The sequence below is a fragment of the Neovison vison genome, chromosome 14 (assembly GCF_020171115.1).
Source record: "Neovison vison isolate M4711 chromosome 14, ASM_NN_V1, whole genome shotgun sequence".
Classification (NCBI taxonomy): Eukaryota; Metazoa; Chordata; class Mammalia; order Carnivora; family Mustelidae; genus Neogale; species Neogale vison.
The window spans coordinates 37,726,625-37,747,808 of NC_058104.1; the positions used below are offsets into that span (position 1 = coordinate 37,726,625).

The 21,184-nt window shown below is 45.1% G+C and overlaps 1 long non-coding RNA gene across 1 annotated transcript in view; it reads right to left on the minus strand.

The window, feature by feature from the left end:
- Positions 1 to 3,118: 3,118 nt before the first annotated feature.
- The window catches only part of LOC122896153, a 30,382-nt gene continuing 12,316 nt past the window's right edge, over positions 3,119 to 21,184 (minus strand). Inside the window, exons 3-6 of the long non-coding RNA XR_006382365.1 lie at positions 9,755 to 9,827; positions 5,828 to 6,038; positions 5,085 to 5,232; positions 3,119 to 3,323 (exon numbers count right to left, since the gene is read on the minus strand). This is a non-coding gene — a long non-coding RNA (uncharacterized LOC122896153). The remainder of the gene's footprint in view (positions 3,324 to 5,084; positions 5,233 to 5,827; positions 6,039 to 9,754; positions 9,828 to 21,184) is intronic.

Consider the following 21,184-nt stretch of genomic DNA (forward strand, 5'->3'; position numbering starts at 1 on the left):
AAAAGAAAGAAAGAAAGAAAAAGAAAAAGAAAAATCCTGAATATACCAACTCCCTTTACACCTTAAAGAACTGGAAAACCAACACTAAATTAAGTCAACCCCATGCACAAAAAGGGAAATAATTAAGATTAGAACAGAGATCAATGAGTTACAAACTAGCTGAACGCCTCAACGAAACTAGAAGCTGGTTCTTTAAAGAATCAGTAAGATCGATAAACCACTGGCCAAACTAAGAGAGGACCTGAATTAATAAAATTATGAACGAAAGGAGAGAGATCATGACTAATACTATAGAAATAGAAATAATCATCAGAAATTATTATCAACAGTTTCATGCTGATAAGTTAAGCAACCTAGAAGCAATGGATGCATTTCTGGAAATCTATAAACTTCCAAGACTGAAACAGGAAGAAACTGAAAACCTGAATAGACTCATACCTAGTAACGAGATTGAAGCAGTGATCAAAAACCTCCCCAAAAACCAGAGTCCAGGACCTGACAGATTCTCTGGGGAATTCTACCAAACACTCAAATAAGAAATAATACCTATTCTCCTGAAGCTGTTTCAAAAAACAGAAACAGAAGGAAAACTTCCAGACTCTTCCTATGAAGCCAGCATTGCCTTGATCCCAAACCAGGCAAAGACCCCACCAAAAAGGAGAATTTCAGACCAATATCCCTGATGAATATGGACGCCAAGATTCTCAACAAGATCCTAGCTAATAGGATCCAATAGTACATTGAAAAGATTATCTATCATGACCAGGTGGGATTCATCCATGGGATGCAAGGGTGGTTCAACATTTGCAAATCAATCAATGAGATAGAACAAATCAATAAGAAAGGAGAGAAGAACCACATGGTCCTCTCAATTGATGCAGAAAAAGCATTTGACAAAATGCAGCATCCGTTCCTGATTAAAACTCTTCAGAGTGTAGGTATAGAGGGAACATTCCTCAACTTCATAAAATCCATCTATGAAAAACCCACAGAGAATATCATCCTCAATAGGGAAAAGCAGACAGCCTTCCCTTGTCAGGAACAAGACAAGGATGCCCACTCTCAGCTCTGTTGTTCAACATAGTATTAGAAGTCCTAGCAACAGCAATCACACAACAAAAAGAAATAAAAGGTATTCAGATTGGCAAAGAAGAAGTCAAACTCTCTCTCTTCACAAATGACATGATAGTTTATATGGAAAACCCAAAGGACTCCACCCCCAAACTATTAGAATTCATACAGCAATTCAGTAATGTGGCAGGATACAAAATCAATGAACAGAAATCAGTTGCTTTCTCATACACTAACAATGAAAATACAGAAGGGGAAATTAAAGAATCGATTCCATTTACTATAGCACCAAGAACCATAAGATACCTGGGAATAAACCTAACCAAGGAGGTAAGGGATCTGTACTCCAGGAACTACAGAACACTCATGAAAGAAATTGAAAAAGACACAAAAGCCTGGAAAAATATTCCATGCTCATGGATCAGAAGAATACACATTGTTAAAATGTCTGTGCTGCCCAGAGTAATCTATACTTTCAATACCATCCCAATCAAGATTCCACTGGCATTTTTCAAAGTGCTGGAACAAACCATCCTAAAATTTGTATGGAGCCAGAAATGACCCCGAATTGCTAAGGAAATATTGAAAAAGAAAAACAAAGCTGGAAGCGTCATGTTGCCTGACTTAAAGCTTTACTACAAAGCTGTGATCACCAAGACCGCATGGTACTGGCACAAAAACAGACACATAGACCAGTGGAACAGAGTAGAGAGCCCAGAGATGGACCCTCAACTCTATGGTCAAATTATCTTCGACAAAGCAGGAAAAAATATTTGGTGGAAAAAAGGCAGTCTCTTCAATAAATGGTGCTGGGAAAATTGGACAGCTATGTGTAGAAGAATGAAACTTGACCATTCTCTTACACCATACACAAAGATAAACTCGAAATGGATAAAAGACCTCAAAATGAGGCAGGAATCTATCAAAATCCTAGAGGAGAACGTAGGCAGTGACCTCTTTAACATCAGCCACAGCAACTTCTTTCAAGATATGTCTCCAAAGGCTAAGGAAACAAAAGAGAAAATGAACTTTTGGGACTTCACCAAGGATCAAAAGCTTCTGCACAGCAAAGGAAACAGTCAACAAAACAAAGAGGCAACCCACGGAATGGGAGAAGATATTCCCAAATGACACTACAGACAAAGGGCTGAAAGAACTCCTGAACTCAACACCCACAACACAGATAATCACATCAAAAAAAAAAAAATGGGCAGAAGACATGAAAAGACACTTCTCCAATGAAGACATACAAATGGCTAACAGACACATGAAAAAATATTCATCATTATTAGCCATCAGGGAGATTCAAACTGAACCCACATTGAGATACCACCTTACACCAATTAGAATGGCCAAAATTAACAAGACAGGAAACAACATGTGTTGGAGAAGATGTGGAGAAAGGGGAACCCAATTACACTGTTGGTGGGAATGCAAGTTGGTGCAGCCACACTGGAAAAGAGTGTGGCAATTCCTTAAGAAACTAAAAATAGAGCTTCCCTATGACCCTGCAATTGCACCCTGTAAATACTGGTTATTTACCCCAAAGATACAGAGGTAGGGAAAAGAAGGGCCATCTGTACCCCAATGTTCACAGCAGCAATGGCCACAGTCACCAAACTGTGGAAAGAGCCAAGATGCCCTTCAACAGACGAATGGATAAAGAAGATATGGTCCATATATACAATGGAGTGTTATGCCTCCATCAGATAGGATGAACACCCAGCTTTTGTATCAGCATGGACGGGGCTGGAGGAGATTATGCTGAGTGAAATGAGTCAAGCAGAGAGAGTCAATTATCATATGGTTTCACTTACTTGTGGAGCATAAGGAGTAACAGAGAGGACATTGGGTGAAGGACAGGAGAAGTGAGTTGTGGGAAATCAGAGGGGGAGACGAACCAGAGAGACTGTGGACTCTGAGAAACAAACTGAGGATTTTGGGGAGGTGTGTTGGGAAAGCCTGGCGGTGGGTATTATGGAGGGCACGTATTGCATGGAACACTGGGTGTGGTGTACAAACAATGAATCTTGGAACACTGAAAAAATAAAATCAAATTTTAAAAAAGTGGCCATAAATACATACATAAATAGATAAAGCTAGATATCAGTAAAGCGCGCACGTTTTAGTATGGAGAATTTGTTACACTTACTTTTCCTTCTTGGGACCCTGCTTTGTTCTCAAAAACCATAGCAAAGCTACCAGGGGAGGTTTCCAGACAAGACGCAAGGTCATCGTGATCTCCTAAGGGACTGACCAAGAAAGGGAATCAAAGGTTGAATTCAGGGCAAGCTACTCAAAACCCCAAATCGGGTGGCCTCCCACATAGGCCTTTTAAGAGTTCTCGGCTCAGGTCATGATCTCAGGGTCCTGGGATCGAGTCCCGCATCGGGCTCTCTGCTCAGCAGGGAGCCTGCTTCCCTCTCTCTCTCTGCCTGCCTCTCCATCTACTTGTGATTTCTCTCTGTCAAATAAATAAATAAAATCTTTAAAAAAAAAAAAAGAGTTCTAGAAACTTCGGTGACCGTTCGCATCACAATGGGGGTATCTCTTGCTTGCTCTTCTGAAGGTGGTTGGTGAACTAGCAGCATGGCCTCCCACCCAGGGGCTTGAGAGACCTCTGGGAAGATGACGCTGAGGCGCCTCCCAACCCAGCATGCCCCCCCACCTCCCCCCACTTCCACCGACCTACTGGAGAAGAGTCTGCATTTCAACAAGACCTGCAGGTGAATGACAAGAAAGTTTGAGAAGCATTAGTTTCGAACACACTTAAATTTATTCACCTCTCCTACCTGCCATACTCTTTATTTCTTTTATAAGATTTTATTTATTTATTTGACAGAGAGAGAGATCACAAGTAGTCAGAAAGGCAGGCAGAGAGAGAGGGAGGAAGCAGGCTCCCTGCTGAGCAGAGAGCCCGATTAGGGCTCTATCCCAGGACACTGAGATCCCAGGACAGTGAGATCATGACCTGAGCCGAAGGCAGAGGCTTTAACCCACTGAGCCACCCAGGTGCCCCCCACCTGCCATCCTCTTAAAGCTTACTCCAACGAAAACATTTCTCTCTCTCTCTCTCTCTCTCTCTCTCTTTCTCTTACTGGGAGCAGGTTGTAGATTGTTTGTGTTTTTTTTCTTTTTGCACATGCATTTCTTTTTAAATGGACAAAAGCAGAGAATTCTGTCTTCCCAGCAGTCCTCCATTGGCTCAGCAGCTTCCCGGAACAATTTTTATTTTTTTAGGGGGCTCCCATGTCCAGCGTGGAACTCGATGAAGGGCTTGCACCCACCGCACTGAGATCAAGACCCAAGCTGAGATCACGAGTCGGATGCTTAACCCACTGAGCCACCCCGGTGCCCTACTTTTTTTTTTTTCCTGATTTGAAAATTATGAATCCCTTTAGGAACAACAAATACTTCCAGATTGCTGCTTCTTCCCTTGTCTACAATAAGAGGTTAGACATCGGGACTGGAGGTTGGTGAGACAGGGACACGAAACCAACAACCGTACATCAGGAACCGGTCATGAATTAAGGGCTCAGTGACTATTGTTGTCGTTCCGATGTCTTAAAAGTATTTTTAGTCTTTGGCATTTAATAAAGTTTTCTTGATGTTATGACAACCGGTGATAATATGAGAAATATATATGATCTCTGATATACAGAGATATATAAAAATGATATATGGAGATTTATATGATATATAGGATATAATATGTAGTATGATATATATGATATGTAGAGATACATGATATATATATATATAGCACTATTATCATAAAATAGAAGCGTCATCATATTTTCAAATCTCTTAATTAAAACTCACTTGTATCCCCACTAACTAAAAAATATATAATCACTTACTCCTCACAATCCCAGTGCAGTTCTTTCTGCCCATGGGTCCTGTCCAAGTCCTATAATAAAAGCCCCTTTTTTGCTCGGGGAAAAAAAAAACAACAACAGAAAACCTCACTTGTAAATGGTTTTGGAAACCAAGGTTAAAAAGAAAGCACTTACTTGACTCACCACATTTTTCATTTTTCATTTTCATTTAATTTTTTGCCTTCCTCCTGCGAATGATCGAGAGCCTTAGAAGGCATAGTGCAGGATGCCAGGATGCAAAGATGAGTCTTTGTCCCTATAGTCAGTTTGATTTTTAAAACAGCTGATAAAAAAAAATAAGATAGGTACTCATTAGTTAAGTGTAGAAACGGCTAAGTTGTCTTAGAATTTACCAATTAAGCTAGTTTGGGTGTCAGAGACAGACTCTGGATAACTTAAGCAAAAAAAAAAAAAAAGTTTATTGGAAGGATATTGGGCATGTTTATTATTCGGAATAGTCAAGGTCAAGGTGCTGTAAGAAGCATCCCCCACATGTTAGTTGGAAGGCATGCCACACATCCCATGTGGGTCCACAGAGGCTCTGCTCTACACTTGCTCGGGGACTCAGACGAACAGAGGCCCCCAACTTTGTAGTCACATCACCCAAACATGAAGCCTCAGGGACTGGGCAGGGGTGTCTAGAGCCTGGAGGCTGGTTCGGGGGCTTTTTACTGCCTCAGCCTGAAAGTGACATGTGTCATTTCTACCTATTGCCATCAGTCAGAATGAGTCACATGGCCTGCCTCACGGCAGGGAGCTGGGAAACTTATGGGGACAAATGGAATAACCAGTGAGCTCAGTGTCTGTGGTACAGGGAGGTGCCCACTCCAAGGAAAAGCGGAAGCCTCCCCTCTTGAGCTGAACAGGGGTCTGAGCACCTGGGCAGGCCTGGCCAGAAGGAGATGCGGTCCCGCCGGCATGTCATTTGCAGATCTTTCTGTCTCCCATCTCAGGATCTGCCCTGGAAGGTGGGAGCCGCTCACTGGTTCCAGCTGGGTTTTATGTTCCACCCAGGACAGAGGGAAGGGGACAAGCTGATCGTCGGTTCCACCAAAAAGGAGGGGTCACGCGTCCCAACAAAATGGTGAGCTGTTACGGCAAAAGGGAGATGAATGAAGCCAGGTCAGCCTACCCAACTATGTGGGCTCGGTGTAATGGTGGTTTAACGGGAGAGGTGGCGTTCAAGATCAATCTTGGAGGAAGGGGATGTGTTGGAGGCAGAGGAAAGATAACCCAGCCGAGGGCAATAGAAGCAGAGTGTGGACCCAGGAGAGTGGCAGTCATCTGCAAAAAAGAAAAATGAGCACGATCCGGAAACGTGGCCGTCAGTTACATTTTCAGCACAATGGCCCTGGCTTGTCTTTGCTCCATTTGGACACAAGTGGGTGGGGACTGCTTGGAATGGTTCAACTTCCATCATGACTTTGAGGTCATGGTCTTCTGTGTTGGCTACAATTCTCTGCTCTCCTCCACATGACCTCCCCTGTGGTTAGCTGACACTGCCTCAAAGCGTGATGGTCTCAGGATGGGTGGGTTGCTTCTTAGGGAAACTGAAGGCACAAAGGTGGAACCTGCTGGGTCATCTTGGTATAGATTGGCAGAACACCAGATCGTCTTCTAGGATCTAGGAGTTAAGCTATTTCATGGGAGCAGTGTAGATTCAGGGAAGGGGATGCACCAGATCGTGACTGCTGGGAGACTGGGCGGCCTTGGGGCCATGTCTGGAGACCAGCTGCCAAGGAGGATGTCCCTGGGCTTGGGCATCCCACCCCCAAGCTCCAGCATGAGGTATGCAGTGGGAAGTGAGTAGTGTTGGTGGAAAGAGAAGTTGGTGGCTGGGTCGTAGAGTCTAAAGAGTTTATGCCAACCCAGAGAGCTTGAACTTCTTTAAAACATAAATGAAAATGATGACAGCTGGGGAGGGTCATGGAGGTGTTTCTCTTCATGCTGAGCCTTTTTCCAGATTTGCCCTTTTTGTCTTATTGGCCAGGATGGGGTCACATTGCCACCCCTTGGTGCGAATGAGTCTGGGAAAGTGAGAATCTCTTTGGGGGGGGAAAAGGATTGCTGTTGATTTATTCTCCAGATGTGGGCCATTGCAGGTTGAATGAAGTGGGAAGGAGAAGGGGTACAATGGTACTGGGGGTAGGAGGATATACGGAGGTAGCCACCAGCAATGGAAAGCAGGGAAGGGTGTCACTTTAGGTCATGCAAGAGGGAGTTAAGGCTGGGGTAGAGGCAACAGAAAGAGGAAAACAGGCAGGATGTGAACATGGATACACCAGTGGAGTGGACCGATTATGGCGGCTCGTGCTTAACCTTCATGAGAGAGAAGGGGAAAGAGAAAGAGAGACAGAGACAGAAAGAGGGAAGTCAAGATGAGAATGTGGTTTCCATCTTGCTTAACTGAATGGTGAGGCCATTGACCCAGGCCAAGAACACAGAGAAGAAGCAAAGTTGGAGAAAGATGAATTTGGTCTTAAGGATTTTGAGGGATCTGAGAGTTAGCTCGAGGCAAATGTCCACAAGGTGTGGGCTATGAAGCACTAGGACATGGGAAGTGGTCAAGGTCAGATGGATAGATTGGGTGTTATCAGCCTAAAGCTGGAGAGTGGTCACCCCTTATCTGTGGTTCTGGTTACTCTTGATCAAACTCGGTCCAGAAGCAGACAATCTTTCTGGTATCATCAGAAGGTCAACAGTTACCTAGTGCTGCGTCCCTGTCCTAGTCATTCCCCTCGCTTTGTCTCATATGTAGAGATGTTATCATCTCACATCCTCACAAGAAGGATAGGATCATAAGTATAGGATAAGATATTTTGAGAGAGAGAGAGAGAGACCACAATAACCTATCTTTTATTACAGTACATCATTACAATTTTTCTATTTTATTAGCATTTATGCTATTAACCTTTTACTGTATCTAATTTATAACTAAACTTTATCACAGGCATGTATGTATTGGAAAAAACGTGGTATGTGTAAGGTTTGATACTGGAGTTTCAGGCATCCAATGAGTATCTTAGGACACACCCTTCCCCCCTCAGATAAGGGGAGGACTACTGTAGTCAAAACCATGCTACAAAATTATGTCTCTGCTTCTGCAAGGTCCAGAAGAATGTACATCCAAGTACTCATAGAGGCTCCTTCTGGGAAAAGGGATGGGCAGAAGAGAGGGTGTTTCCGGGGAAAATGTTCATGGACATCGTATACTTCCGCATTGCTGAAGCTTTGATACTGGGCACACATCTGATGAGGGGAAAGTACAGTTAGAAATGAGCTGAACAAGAAAGCGAATGGCAGAGGAACAAGAAAGGTTGTGGTGAACACTTCCATCTAGAGGAGCATGAGAAAGAAGACAGGGGAGGTGTTTAGAGACTTAGAACATAGGGATGAACGCTGGGAGAAGAATGAGGGGATGCAGAAGAGGAGGAAGTTGGAAGGAGAGCCTGAGAAAGATGGGCTTTGGGTTTCGTGAAACCTCATCGCCGCCCCTAGACAGTATGGGCGGTGTGCAGACGAGATATGGTCATACACTTGTGATGGGGTTTGGGGCAGGCTGTCGCCACTTTGGCCTATTATTTTTGAATTAAAGTTATTTAAGAAATACCAGAGCCAGAAGGACACTCCCCTGTCCCTCTGACCTTCCCTTGTCCGCCCACCTATGTGGAGAGCGCCCTCCCCACACCTGGAAGGGAGAGGTCCCCTTATCACCAGAGATGGGGAACTCAGGGCCGAGAAGGTTGTAGAAACAACTTCTTCATTAATTTGCTTACCTCAAAACCCAAAGTGCTTTGTGTCGTCAATACTTCACAAATGCATCGTGTCTTTGTCTAAAAAGTATAAAAAGCTGCCTGCTCTAGTCGCTTCTAGGAGTCTCAGATGTTTATGAGCCCCTATGCGTATGAAGTTAAGGTTGTCTTTCTCCTGTTCATCTGTCTTATTTCAGTTTAATTATTAGGCCTGGCTGAAGACCCTGGAGGCCAAGAAGGGAAAAGATTTTCCTCCCCTACGTAGAGAAATGTGAGCCCCTATGAGAACACGGGAGCTCGAGAAAGGAGAGAAATGGTATTTCTCAGGTATCTAGCCTTAAAAGACCGGCCATGCCCTTCAAATGTCTTATCCACCATCTCTTTTTAGCTTGTCTTTGACCCACTGCAGGACCACCGCACCTGAGATGTAAATGAGCCTGAACAAGGTGCACGCCATTTATCCTTGCAACATCCTGCATGACCATGGGACCGGTAGTCGTTGTGGTAAAAATAGGTTGTGCATTCGTCTTTCCCACGAAATTTTGTCTAGCCACAGAATTAACCAGAAACAAGAGAAGCGTAACCCCTGCCCCTCCTCTTCTCAGCAACAGAGAGACAGAGGCTTTGATACAACAGAATGAATAACGTACCACAACTAAGTTAGACCACTGAGAAAGGTTAGCAGGGGAGTGCTGCTTTGCTAGCCCACAGCTTTTGGGTGGACCCAATGTTCTAATTGAGATTACGGGATGCCCCAGATTAAATGAACAAGACTATGTGATAAGACTGAGAAAACACAAAGTCAGAGGAATTTGGATTTTTCATTTGTGAGTGATTCTACTCCCCCTCTCTTTGGTATTTTTATTTGCTGTGTATTTACTGGTTTTCCTATGAACACACTGCAGAACTACCCATGAGGCCAACACACACATGAGTGGGCCAAGAAGCATTACCCATCTATGACCTCAGCTGGCAGCCAGCTCTCGTGCTAATGTGAACCCGAGTGGGCGTGGGGGCTGGACAGTAGGAGGTGCTCATCAAAACCGCACTTACCCAGGCCTCCAGAAGTCCAGGATTTCCACCCTGGTGTTGCCGCTTTCTTTCAATAGTCACGCAGCATAAATTTCTGTAATAATATATGCAATGGAAGAGTTTCAGTGGCTCATACCAACAAAAAGTGGCTTTCATAATAAGGACATTTCAGATAGAATCTGACAGTGTTCTAAGGTAGGAGGTTCCATGGTTGGGGCAGCAACTCAACAATGTCATAAAGATCCCTGACTCTTCCATCTTTCTACTTTGACATCTTCCACTACTGACTTTTCTAGTGAGTTCTGCCCTCCTGTCACGAAATGGCTGCCACAGCTCCATGCATCGCCTCTCTCCATGTCAAGGTCCAACATCTCTTTACATTTTCCACTTTGACATCTTCCACATACTGACTTTTCTAGTGAGTTCTGCCCTCCTGTCACGAAATGGCTGCCACAGCTCCATGCATCGCCTCTCTCCATGTCAAGGTCCAACATCTCTTTACATTTTCCTGTCTTTATCAGAGGGGGAGCTCTTTCCCAAAAGCCTCTGGCACACTCCCATTCTAGTTCTGTTGCCCAAGATTGGGTCACATACTCATGCCCAGCTGGTAAGCAAGGCTAGGGGATGAGTACTTTATATTTTCGGCTTCTGTAGTGGGAGAAAAGAGCTGGTAATGACTGTTAGGTAGGCAACCAAACAACCACTGCAATTAACAATAATGAGAATAAAAAGTGTTATAGCAGCTAAAATCAATTGAGTCATTGATACATGTCAGGCACTGTTTTCAGGGATCAACATGCATTACTTGGGTTCATCCCAACCACACTACCATGAGATTGTGTTATTGCTGTCCCCATTTTATAGGCAGGAAAACTGAGGCTCAGAGAGGTTAGAAAACTTGCCATTGTCACAATCGGAAAGCCTACACTTGGCTTTGGAGAGCAAGGTCACCTCTCTTTGGAGAGCAAGGTCAATGAGATAGTACTTGATCTCCAAAGACTCACAGTTCAGCAGAAGGTCCAGGCGGGGAAATAAATCACTGTAATGTAGTGAGGTAAGTGCTAATCCATGTGAAACAGGGTGTGAGTTAGCAAGAAACTCTCTGGCATCAGCATCCCAAGCAGATCACACTTTGTTTCTAATGAAATCTCCCAGAAAGGAAGGGAACAGACATGCTGGTGTGTGTGTATGGGGGCGGGTGGCAGGGAGAGAGGTGCAGTGTAGTTGGGCAGAAGCAGGGAGCCAAACCCCGGGGAAGGAGGCGGAGGCATTTGGGGGTTGCGTGACAATGTGACATTGCCGTTCTGCCTTGTGGTGGGAGGTGACAGGACCCCAGTGGGACTGCATGATGTGAAGAGGGGGTGCCCAAGCAGGGAAGGAGCAGTGAGGACACCCAACCTCCTTCTGGGGGCAGGCAGAATCAGACAATAGCCACTCAATGGCGCGCTTTGCAGCTCAGAACCCAGAGGACTTTATGCAAGCATTTGTCCTATGTATGATGCCTTCACCATCATGTCACCCTGGAAGCAGGGAGAGACTTCAGCAACCACTGAAAGTCATTTATTATACTCTGAGTATGAGGGCTTGGCATCAGGCTTAGTTTTATGGGGAACAACAAATTCCTATGGTTTTGTACATCCAGAGAGGAAGCCAGCCTGATGTTACAGCTGCGTGCACAGGTGGGTAGAAATGCAGAAAAAGGAGTCACAGCCACTGTCATAAAGAGAAAGGACCCAGGTAAGTCTCCAGAGATGAGGGGCAGCTTAAGCAGGGTCCTGAAGGATGAATAGGAGTTCACCAAGGGGACAGGAGAGGGAAAGGGTCTATGCAAAGGCAAAGAAGTATGAAAGACTTGCTCCCCCTCAAAACTGTCAGAATTCTGAGCATTGGGTAAATAGGCACAGATGTCAGGAAAAGGGGTCAGTAAAGAAGACACGGGGGTATCATCCGAGCTTCAAGACCACAGGTAGGTGAAACTCTTAAAATGAGTCTGAATGAGAGGTTTCCAAACTTGCATTTTCAAGTAGCAGACTGTTTTCTTATTCGTGAACCCCTTTCCAGAAGTTGAAATTAAATGTAACGGCGATACATACATCAAATATAATAGGGATACATCTTTCCCTGACTGCGATTGTCTTAAATGCAGAAAGTATGGTTTTACTAATAAATTAAATTAAGCCTGACCCTGTGTGCCCAATGATGGGCTGGCGAGAAAGTTACCCTCTGTCGTAACCTGAGAACCCTCCTTCATCCAGAGTCACGTGAAAATCCAAGGTCTGATACAGTCCAGATGGTTGAGGAAGGTTTTGATTTCCACGCATACAGGTGATGACTTTCAGAATGCCAACTGCCCTCTGCTGTCACCACGATGTTGGCCCCTGATGCAGGACACAGGATTCTTTTCCCTGCTCCCACTTCCCTGGGGACACCAGACAGCCATTTCCCCCTGAGCGGGGCACGAACCACAGTGACTCCCCAGGACCTCTAACTACTCCTGGTCCTAGAGTGGGGAGTCGGCCCAGCTCAGTCCACATCTGGGGACCTCAATCTCCCCAAGGCTCTCTCAGTTTCAAGTTCAAGGGCCTTAACCTAAAGCAGTGTTCTCTGAACTAAAGGTCAGGGTCCATCAGTGGTTTTTAAAATCAATGTTGTGGACCTGTAATGCTTTAAGTATTATATTTATTATTATTTAAACCTTGGAGGGTGAGATGAGTCATTTTTTATAAAATTTAATCGATTGTTAGCTTGTTTTGGTCATGCCTATATTTATTTATTTTTATCAACCCCCTAACATCTTTTCGATGTTTTTTTGCCAGGCATCTGGTTAGGAACATGTTCAAACACACCAAAGGGTTGTAAAAAATTGTATGATGAGTACCCATATTCCCACCATCCAGATTAATATATAATTTATTATTAGTATATTTATTTTAATTAATAAGTTAATTAATTAATAGTAATTTAATTAATTTATTATTATAATTATTATATATACTATACAATAATTATGAGTTTAATATAGTTAATATATATTTTTAATTTTTTAAGATTAAGGTGTAATTTATATACAGTGAGAATCACCTATTTTAGAACACACGTCTATGAATTTGGACAAACACAGTCAAGTAGTCACCACCCCAGTCACGATACAAAATGGTGCCTTTAACCCAAAAAATTCTCTCCTGCCTGTTTCCAGTGACCCTTCTTCCCACCCCTGGCCCCGGCAACCACTGGTCTATTTTCTCTCCCTAGAGCTTATCCTAGAAAGAGAGTCACACAGCATGTAGTATCTCGAGTCTGACTTCTTTCAAAACACATAGCGCATTGGGGATTTGTCCATAGTGTTGTGTGGATCTGAGGACCGTTCCTTTTTACTGCCAAGAAACCACATGATGTGTCAGGCTTTGTTTATCCGTTCGCCACCAGCTGGGGTCCATTTGGGTTGTCTCTGTTTTTTGGGCAATTACAAATAGAGTCACTGTGCAGCAACATTTGCAGAAAGGTTTTCCTAGAAGTGTGTTTCATTTCTCTAGAGTAAATACCCAGGAGTACAACAGCAGGTCGAACGGTATTTTCAAGCTATTTTCCAAATGACCGTATCATGTTGCACTCCCTCCAGCAACACATGACAGTTCCAGCTGTTTGGCGTCTCCCAATCGCTTGGTGTTGTCAATGCACTGAAAAAATTTGAGTTGTTCTACTGTGTGATGAGGTTTTAATTTGTAATTCCCCGATGACGAGTGATGGTGAACATCTTTTCATTTGCTCACTTGCCACATGTCTATATTTATTGGGGAGATGCCTGTTCAAATCTTTTTCCCATTTAAAAAAGTTGAGTCGTTTTTTTATTGAGTTTTGAGAGTTCTTTATATATTATGGATACACGTCCTTTATTAGATATATAATTTATAAATATTTTCTCACATTCTGTGGCTTATCTTTTTAAGTGTCTTGGTAGTGTCTTTTGAGGAGCAGAAGTGTTTAATTTGGGTGAAGTGCAATTTATCAAATTTTTCATTTATATCCACATAAACATTTTTAAATAGATTTATTGAGATGCAATCCATAAATCATACTGTGCTCACGGGACCTGGGTGTCTGAGTCAGGTAAGTGTCCATTTCTCGGTTCTGGCTCTGGTCGTGATCTTGGGACTCTGAGACTGAGCCCTGCCTGCATGGGGCTCTGCACTCAGGGGAGAGTCTACTTGAGATTCTCCCTCTCCCTCTGCCCCTCCCCCCATGCTCTCATATATATGCTCTCTCATATAAATACATCAGTCTTTTTTTTTTAAGATTTTATTTATTTATTTGACAGACATCACAAGGAGGCAGGGAGGCAGGCAGAGACAGAGAGGAAGGGAAGCAGGCTCCCTGCTGAGCAGAGAGCCTGATGCAGGGCTCGATCCCAGGATCCTGGGATCATGACCTGAGCCTAAGGCAGAGGCTTTAACCCACTGAGCCACCCAGGCGCCCCTAAATACATCAGTCTTAAAAAAATGAAAATAAATCACACAATGCACTCATTATAAAAATGTACAATTGCTTTAGTGCACTCGCAGATTGGTGCACCTTTTGCCACAATCCATTTTAGAGCCTTTTATCCTCTCAGAGAAACCCTGCACCCCTCAACCCTCAATGTCCTACCCTGTGCTTCCCACCTCCAGCCCTGGGCCACCCTAGTCTGCTTTCTGTCTCTACGGACTTGCCTACTGTGGACATTTTGTGTAAATAGAACACACAACTTGTGAGCCTCTGCAAATGGCTGCTTTCATTTAGCATCGTGTTTTCCAAATTCATGGAGGTACCAACACACCATTCCTTTTTATTCCCAAATAATCCTCTCTTGTGTGGATATGCCACATTTTACCTATCCAGTGACAGCTGATGAACATCTGGGTCATTTCCACCCTCTGGCTTTTACACATAAGGCTTCTGTGAACATTTGTGTACGCATTTTTATATGGACACATTTTTTAAAAGATTTTTTAAGACTATTTATTTATTTGTCAGAGAGCTAGAGACAGCACAGGCAGGCAGAGTGGCAGGCAGAGGCAGAGGGAGAAGCGGGCTCCCCACGGAGCAAGGAGCCTGATGTGGGACTCGATGCCAGGACACTGGGGCTGTGACCTGAGCCGAAGGCAGCCGCTTAACCGTCTGAGCCACCCAGGCATCCCTGGACACATGTTTTAATTTCTCTTGGGTTATATGCCCAGGAGTGAAATTGCTGAATTGCAAATTGCCAGCCTGTTTTCCAAAGTGGCACACCACTGTCCATCTCCACCAGCTGTATACAATTTCTCTACATCGTCATCAACACTTACAACTGTCCATCTGTTTGATAATTGCTTTCGGGGTAGCTACAAAACATGGTGGTTTTGATTTGCATCTCCCCGATGATGTTGAGTGTTTTTTCATGTGCTTGCTGGCCACTTATATATCTTTTTTGGAGAATGGTGTGTTCAGATCCTTTACCATTTTAAAATCGGATCATCTGGACTGTTATTACTGAAGTGTAATTGTTGCTTACATAGCCTAGAGACAATTCTCTCATCAGATGTGTCCTTGGCAAAAACGTTCTTTGATTCTGTGGATCATCTTTCTGCTTTCTTGATGGAATCCTCTAAACCACAAAAGCTTTTCAATTTGAGGATGTCAGCTTGCCTTATTTTTTTCTTTTGTTGACTGTAGTTTCTTTTGTGTGTGTGTGTGTCATTGCTAAGAAACCATTGCCTAGTCCAAGGTCAAGAAGATTGATATCTATGTGTTCTCCTAAGAATTGTATAGTTTAGCTCTTGTATTTATGTCCCTGGTCCATTTTGAAATCGTTTTTGTATATAACATGAGGTAGGGATCCAGCTTCATTCTTTTGTAGGTAGATACCCAGTTACTCCAGCATTGGGTATGAACAAGACTGGTCTTTCTTCATTGAGGTATCTTGACATGCCTTAGCACTCACTCTTATTATATTTTCTTTATCACACGTCTGTCAAACTTTCCATTGCTCTACCCATGGTGAAGTGGTGAGTTGCAGACACCACAATATTTCCTCCTAACACTTCAGCCTGCATCTCATCAGCGACAGTTCAATTTTTGTCGACGATCTTTTTTCTTTCTGATGTAAAATTTACACGCAAGGAAGAGCACAAATCATCAGTGTGTCATTTGATGAGTTTTGGCAAATGCGTTCACCTGTGCAATGCAAATCCTTTATCAAGATCTAGAACATCAACACCACCCGACAAAGTTCCCTCACATACATTTATTTTTATGTATTTGTTTTTGACAAATGCATGTGCCCATGTAACCACCACCCCTATCAAGATATAGAAAATTTCCATCTCATGCGCAAGTTCTTTCACTTCTTTGCAATTTATCCTGCCCCACCCGGTCCGCACCCTAGGCAGCCAGTGATGTCATTTATACCACTCTGGATTAGTTTTGCCTCTTACAGAATTTCATAGGAATAAAATCATACGACGGGAATTGTTTTGTGATCAGCTTATTTCACCCCTGACCAACCTTTTAAAACAAATATCAGAATGAATGCCATGTTGCAGGCTGAAATATTCTTTTGTTGACCTTTGCTTCATGTGTGTGTGTGTCTATATGTGCGTATGTATGATTGTGTGGGGCCAAAATAGGAAATGCATGTTTTACTGTGACTTATAATCAAAAAAATTTTAAAGCTCCTGTTCTCCTGGATCAGAGCCTTGTTTCTCTTCTACTTGTCTTTGTCACTCTCCCTGCCCCCCTCACCTTCCCTGATCTTATGTCAAGCACCCAGTGATTGGTCTCACCTTCCTACCTTTGTAAATTTTGTTCCTTCCCTTGGGTCACTGTTCCCACCTCATCCCACTCACGCTCAAAGTGGAGAACTCCTATTTATCCACCAGATGCCCACATGCTTGGCCCTTCTCTAGAATATTTTCTCTGTTTGCATGGTTTCCTCTCAGAACTGGTATCACACTGTACCCTGATTACCTGGTGCCTCTGTCCTTCAGCTGACTACAAACTCCCTGGGCTTCAGGGTCCACGTCTTCGCGGTCCTTAGCTCCTAGGATGTGATGACACATAACAGGTATCCATACGTGTTCATTGAATGAATGAATGAATGAATGAATGAACGAACCTCAGGGTTAGGGGTGAAAGAGTTTTCAATCAACCAGCCTGATTCTTTCCCAAGGATCTTCCCATTCCTGCTTATTTTATTGTGCTGTCCATCTCTGATTCCTCAACCATCGTGTTTTTATAACCTCCTTCAACCGCCCTGAGACCTTAGCCTTTTGGTCTTCCTCTCTCTACACGGCCAAGGCTAATCCTTTCTTCACTGTTAACTTCCTCCCAGATGTACTGAAGCGACCAGAGCCCTTTCCAGGATGACGTCAAATCCTTATCTTTGTGGTCTCTGCCCCAACCCTCTCCCATCTTGCCCAAGTTATATTAACTCTATGACTGGGGATGCGTGTGGAGGTCTGTATGGCGTGTGTGCCCATGCATGCAGAGAAATGTTCACCGAAATGTCAGCAGGGGCTACTAATGAGATTTCAGGTGACTATCACTTAAAATTTTTAAAGCTTTTCTGTATGACCCCAACTTTCTGATTGCATCTATTACCTACTGCTGTAGCAAATCTCCCCAAAGCCCTCAGAGCCCTGAACAGAAGCATTTATTGCTCGCGTTGCGATGGTTGGCCAAGTGGCTGTGCTGATCTCGGCGGGGCTCCTTCATGTCTGGGCATAGTGTGGATGCTCTAGACTGGCTTTAGTTCAGCATTTGAGCAACTCTGCTCCACATTATCTCTGACCCTGTGAGTGGTGTCCTCACGGCTATGGCAGAAATGCCAGTGAGTGCCATGATGGAAACCAATGTCAAGCTTCTGCCTCCCATCACATCTGCTGATATCCCCGTCAATTCAAGCAGGAGAACTCAGAATCCAAGTTAGAGGCACCAATAAGTTACAAGGCAAAGAGTGTGGATACAGGGAGGGTTAAAGAGAAGCCATCATTGCAATTTCCTATGATACACATTCTGTCTTTCTATTCAGAGGTAGTAAAACTGCTTTCAAGCAAGATGGCTGCCAGAGCTCCAGCCCTCACATCTTCCAAGCAGTACAGGCGAGACACCTGTGGAAATGAAAGGACAGGTGGCTCTCTATTTCTGCAGCCCCAGAAGAATCTCAGTGTCTCACTGGCTCCAGTGAGTCACATGCCCATCTCTTACCAAATCACTAAGGCTAAGGGAACACAGTGCTCTGACTGGCCACTTCTGAGTCACCTGCCCACTTCTGAGCCAGGTAGAGTCCATTCTACCTTTCTGATATGGACTGGGATCCAGAGAGGGTGGCTGATTGGAGGAACATCAAAGATGCTACGAGAGGCAGCTGACTTGGGTTAGGTGGCCCCAGAAATCCCTCAGACAAGGACTGGAGCACAATTCACATGTGAAGGGATCCAGAAAGCTCCAGGAGAGAGTGGCACAGTGAGGGCTGGGGGAAGGGACCAAGGCCAGGAGCATTGATGAGGAGGTTAACGCTGGGGGACCAGAGCTCCATCTCTCTGGACCCTCTGGGAGACCACAGAGCATGCCTTTAAATTGTCCCTGCCGCACGCCCTGAGAAGTAGGGTAACTAAGCAAGTTCCCAGCCAATTCCAGTTGCTGTTGGCTGACTTCCGCCCTGTGAGCACTAACCCTCTGAGCCTTCTGCTCGCCCTCTGCACAGGCTAAGCCGTCTCCCGAGGCCAGAGCATGTCCTTGGGCAGTCGCTGGTGCTTGCAGCCAGAAGCTGGACTGCTAAGTGCTAGGAGATATGGGTGGGGGGTCAATACCATCTACTAGAGTGGGAAAAACAGGTTAGGACGTTAGCTCATTTTGGTCTGGGTCCTGCCCTCGAGGCAAGGAAGCCAGTAGGTACAGCCTCTGGATAGAATCCCAGAAGAAATATGGCAGAAGGGTTAAAGGCACAGGCTGTGGAGTAGAGGAGATATAAGGTGTGGTCCGCTTTCCCCACTTGCCAGCTATGTGACCTTGGGCAAGTTATGTAACCTCTCGGGGCCTCAATTTCTTCATCTCTAAAATGGGAATATACAGGGTTGTTTGAAGACAGAGACAACTGATTCCATGGCACGGGGCACATGGTAGAGTTCTAAGGAATGAGAGCTACAGGGCTGAGTCCAGTCTGGAGGAATGACATTTCCAGAAGTATCTCCAAGTGTCCTGAGACAAGAAGAAGGTACAAGAACCAACCGGGGGTAAGTTGAGTTAAAAACAGGGATGATGCTCAAGGACCAGAGGAGGATATCACCAAGACAAGAAGCACTGATTGTACCAGAGTCTGTGAGAAGACCCAAGAAAAATGTCTGGAACAAGGAGGCCACCGCCTTTAGGACATGTACTCTAAGAATGCAGTGCACACATTGGCTTGTCCCTTGTTTAAAGGATCTGGTGCTCTACTGCCTTCTACTTGCAAAACACCCAGCGGGCTAGAGCAGGGTGCCCCACTGTTGACAGCTTTGCCGTGGTACATTCTTCCTCCTTCCACTGGAGTACCAAGATTTCCTTGCCACAGGCTGAGCACCTAGTCGAGCACTACAAGAGTTAAGATCAAAAATCCAACAGACTGGCTCGAGAAAATAACCAAAATGTAGGTGAGGTAAGATTTTGCTGGCTTCAGACATGGCTGGATCCAGGAGCTCAGACAGTGACATCGGGACCTAATTTCATTCTCTGTTTCTCCAACCCATGAGCGCCTTCTGTGGGTTTTCGTTTAGAGAAAGAACCTCTCCTGGTGTTTATAAGTGGGGACCCAAGAGCAATGAAGGTGTAATCCACACCTTCCACACTCACAACCAGGGCTAAAGGGTATCAGTGCTCTTGTCCCAGCAGCCCACCAAAACCTTGAAGTTCACCCTGATTGGACACTAGCTGAAGGCACTCAGGTCACATGATTGCCCCTGACCAAGCTTGGTGGTCTTAAGGCCAGTGGCACCTGGTACACTGAATGACGTCGGTCTGGATCGCACGCTCCCACCCTAGGCTGGGTGTGGAACCCCGTGCGTGTACGTGGATGGACACTTGAGGATGGGCAGATCCCCAGAGGCAAACAGGCTGTCGCCTCAAAGAGGACAAGTGTGTGTGGGAGACAAGCTGTTCACATCTACTACAAACATATCCACAGTTTCTACGTCTTTGGCCAACTAGCTGAAGAAACAGAGCCACGCCTCCTGACAGGTCTGGGAAACACAGAAAACCCCACAGGAAAGCACCCAGTGTGGAACCCCACTGTGCCAAACACCCGTTTCCACGTTCCTTCACTGTCTGGGGCTTCAGCCCCTCCCCAGCTGCTTCCTGCCAGGCCATCATGGTTCACTCGCTGAGCCTCTCCAGGTCTCAGCCCCCCTCGGCCAGCCCACGGTTCACGCATCCATGCGTTCATTCCTCCCCGGGCCCTCCACGGCTGCTTCAGGTACAAGACGGGTACAGGTACAGGACCGAGCACGGTGCCTGGCCCATAGTAGGTGCTCATCCCATATCAGTTCAAGGAATAAAGGGACACGACAAAGTCATTGCCTCCACCTGCTCGCCGCCTCACAGAGACAACAAACGAAATCATAACGTGCCCTCCATCTGCGGCTCAAGAATTCTGCACCGAGGAGACACATCAGGCCTTTAAGCAAGAGGGTACTTTCCCAGCCTGAGGAAACAAGGAAGGGCATGGGCAGCCCAGGAACTGTGGGGACAGTAGCGCGGAGCTGGTGAGGAAGAAAGTCATATGATGGGTCGCTGGCTTCAGACATGGCTGGATCCAGGAGCTCAGACAGTGACATCGGGACCTAATTTCACTCTCTGTTTCTCCAACCCATGAGCGCCTTCTGTGGGTTTTCGTTTAGAGAAAGGACCTCTCGGTGTTTTTAAGAGGGGACCCAACAGCAATGAAGGTGCAATCCACACCTTCCACACTCACAACCAGGGCTAAAGGGTATCAGTGCTCTTGTCCCAGCAGCCCACCAAAACCTTGAAGTTCACCCTGATTGGACACTAGCTGAAGGCACTCAGGTCACTTTAGGACCATCGGGTTAAAGGAAAAGGCTGGACATCTATAGGGGCTGGACATTTTATATTTGCCTTTACGCTCTTGGAAAGGGTTAGCGTTTATCCGCAACGAAAGAGGAGAACGCTGCCTCCTCCTGTCCCCTCTGCTGAGCCCTAGGTCTCACTTGGATCATTGGGACAACCATAGCTCCCTGAGGTTCACCATCCACACAGCTGTCAAAGAGAGGTTATTCTAAAGACTTTTGTTTTTGTGTGTGTGTGTGTGAGAGAGAGAGAGAGAGAGAGAGAGAACACGCAGGGGGCGAAGCAGACTCCCCGCTGAGTGGGGAGCCGGATGCAGGACTCGATTCCAGGACTCTGGGAACATGACCTGAGCTGAAGGCAAACACTTAACCGACTGAG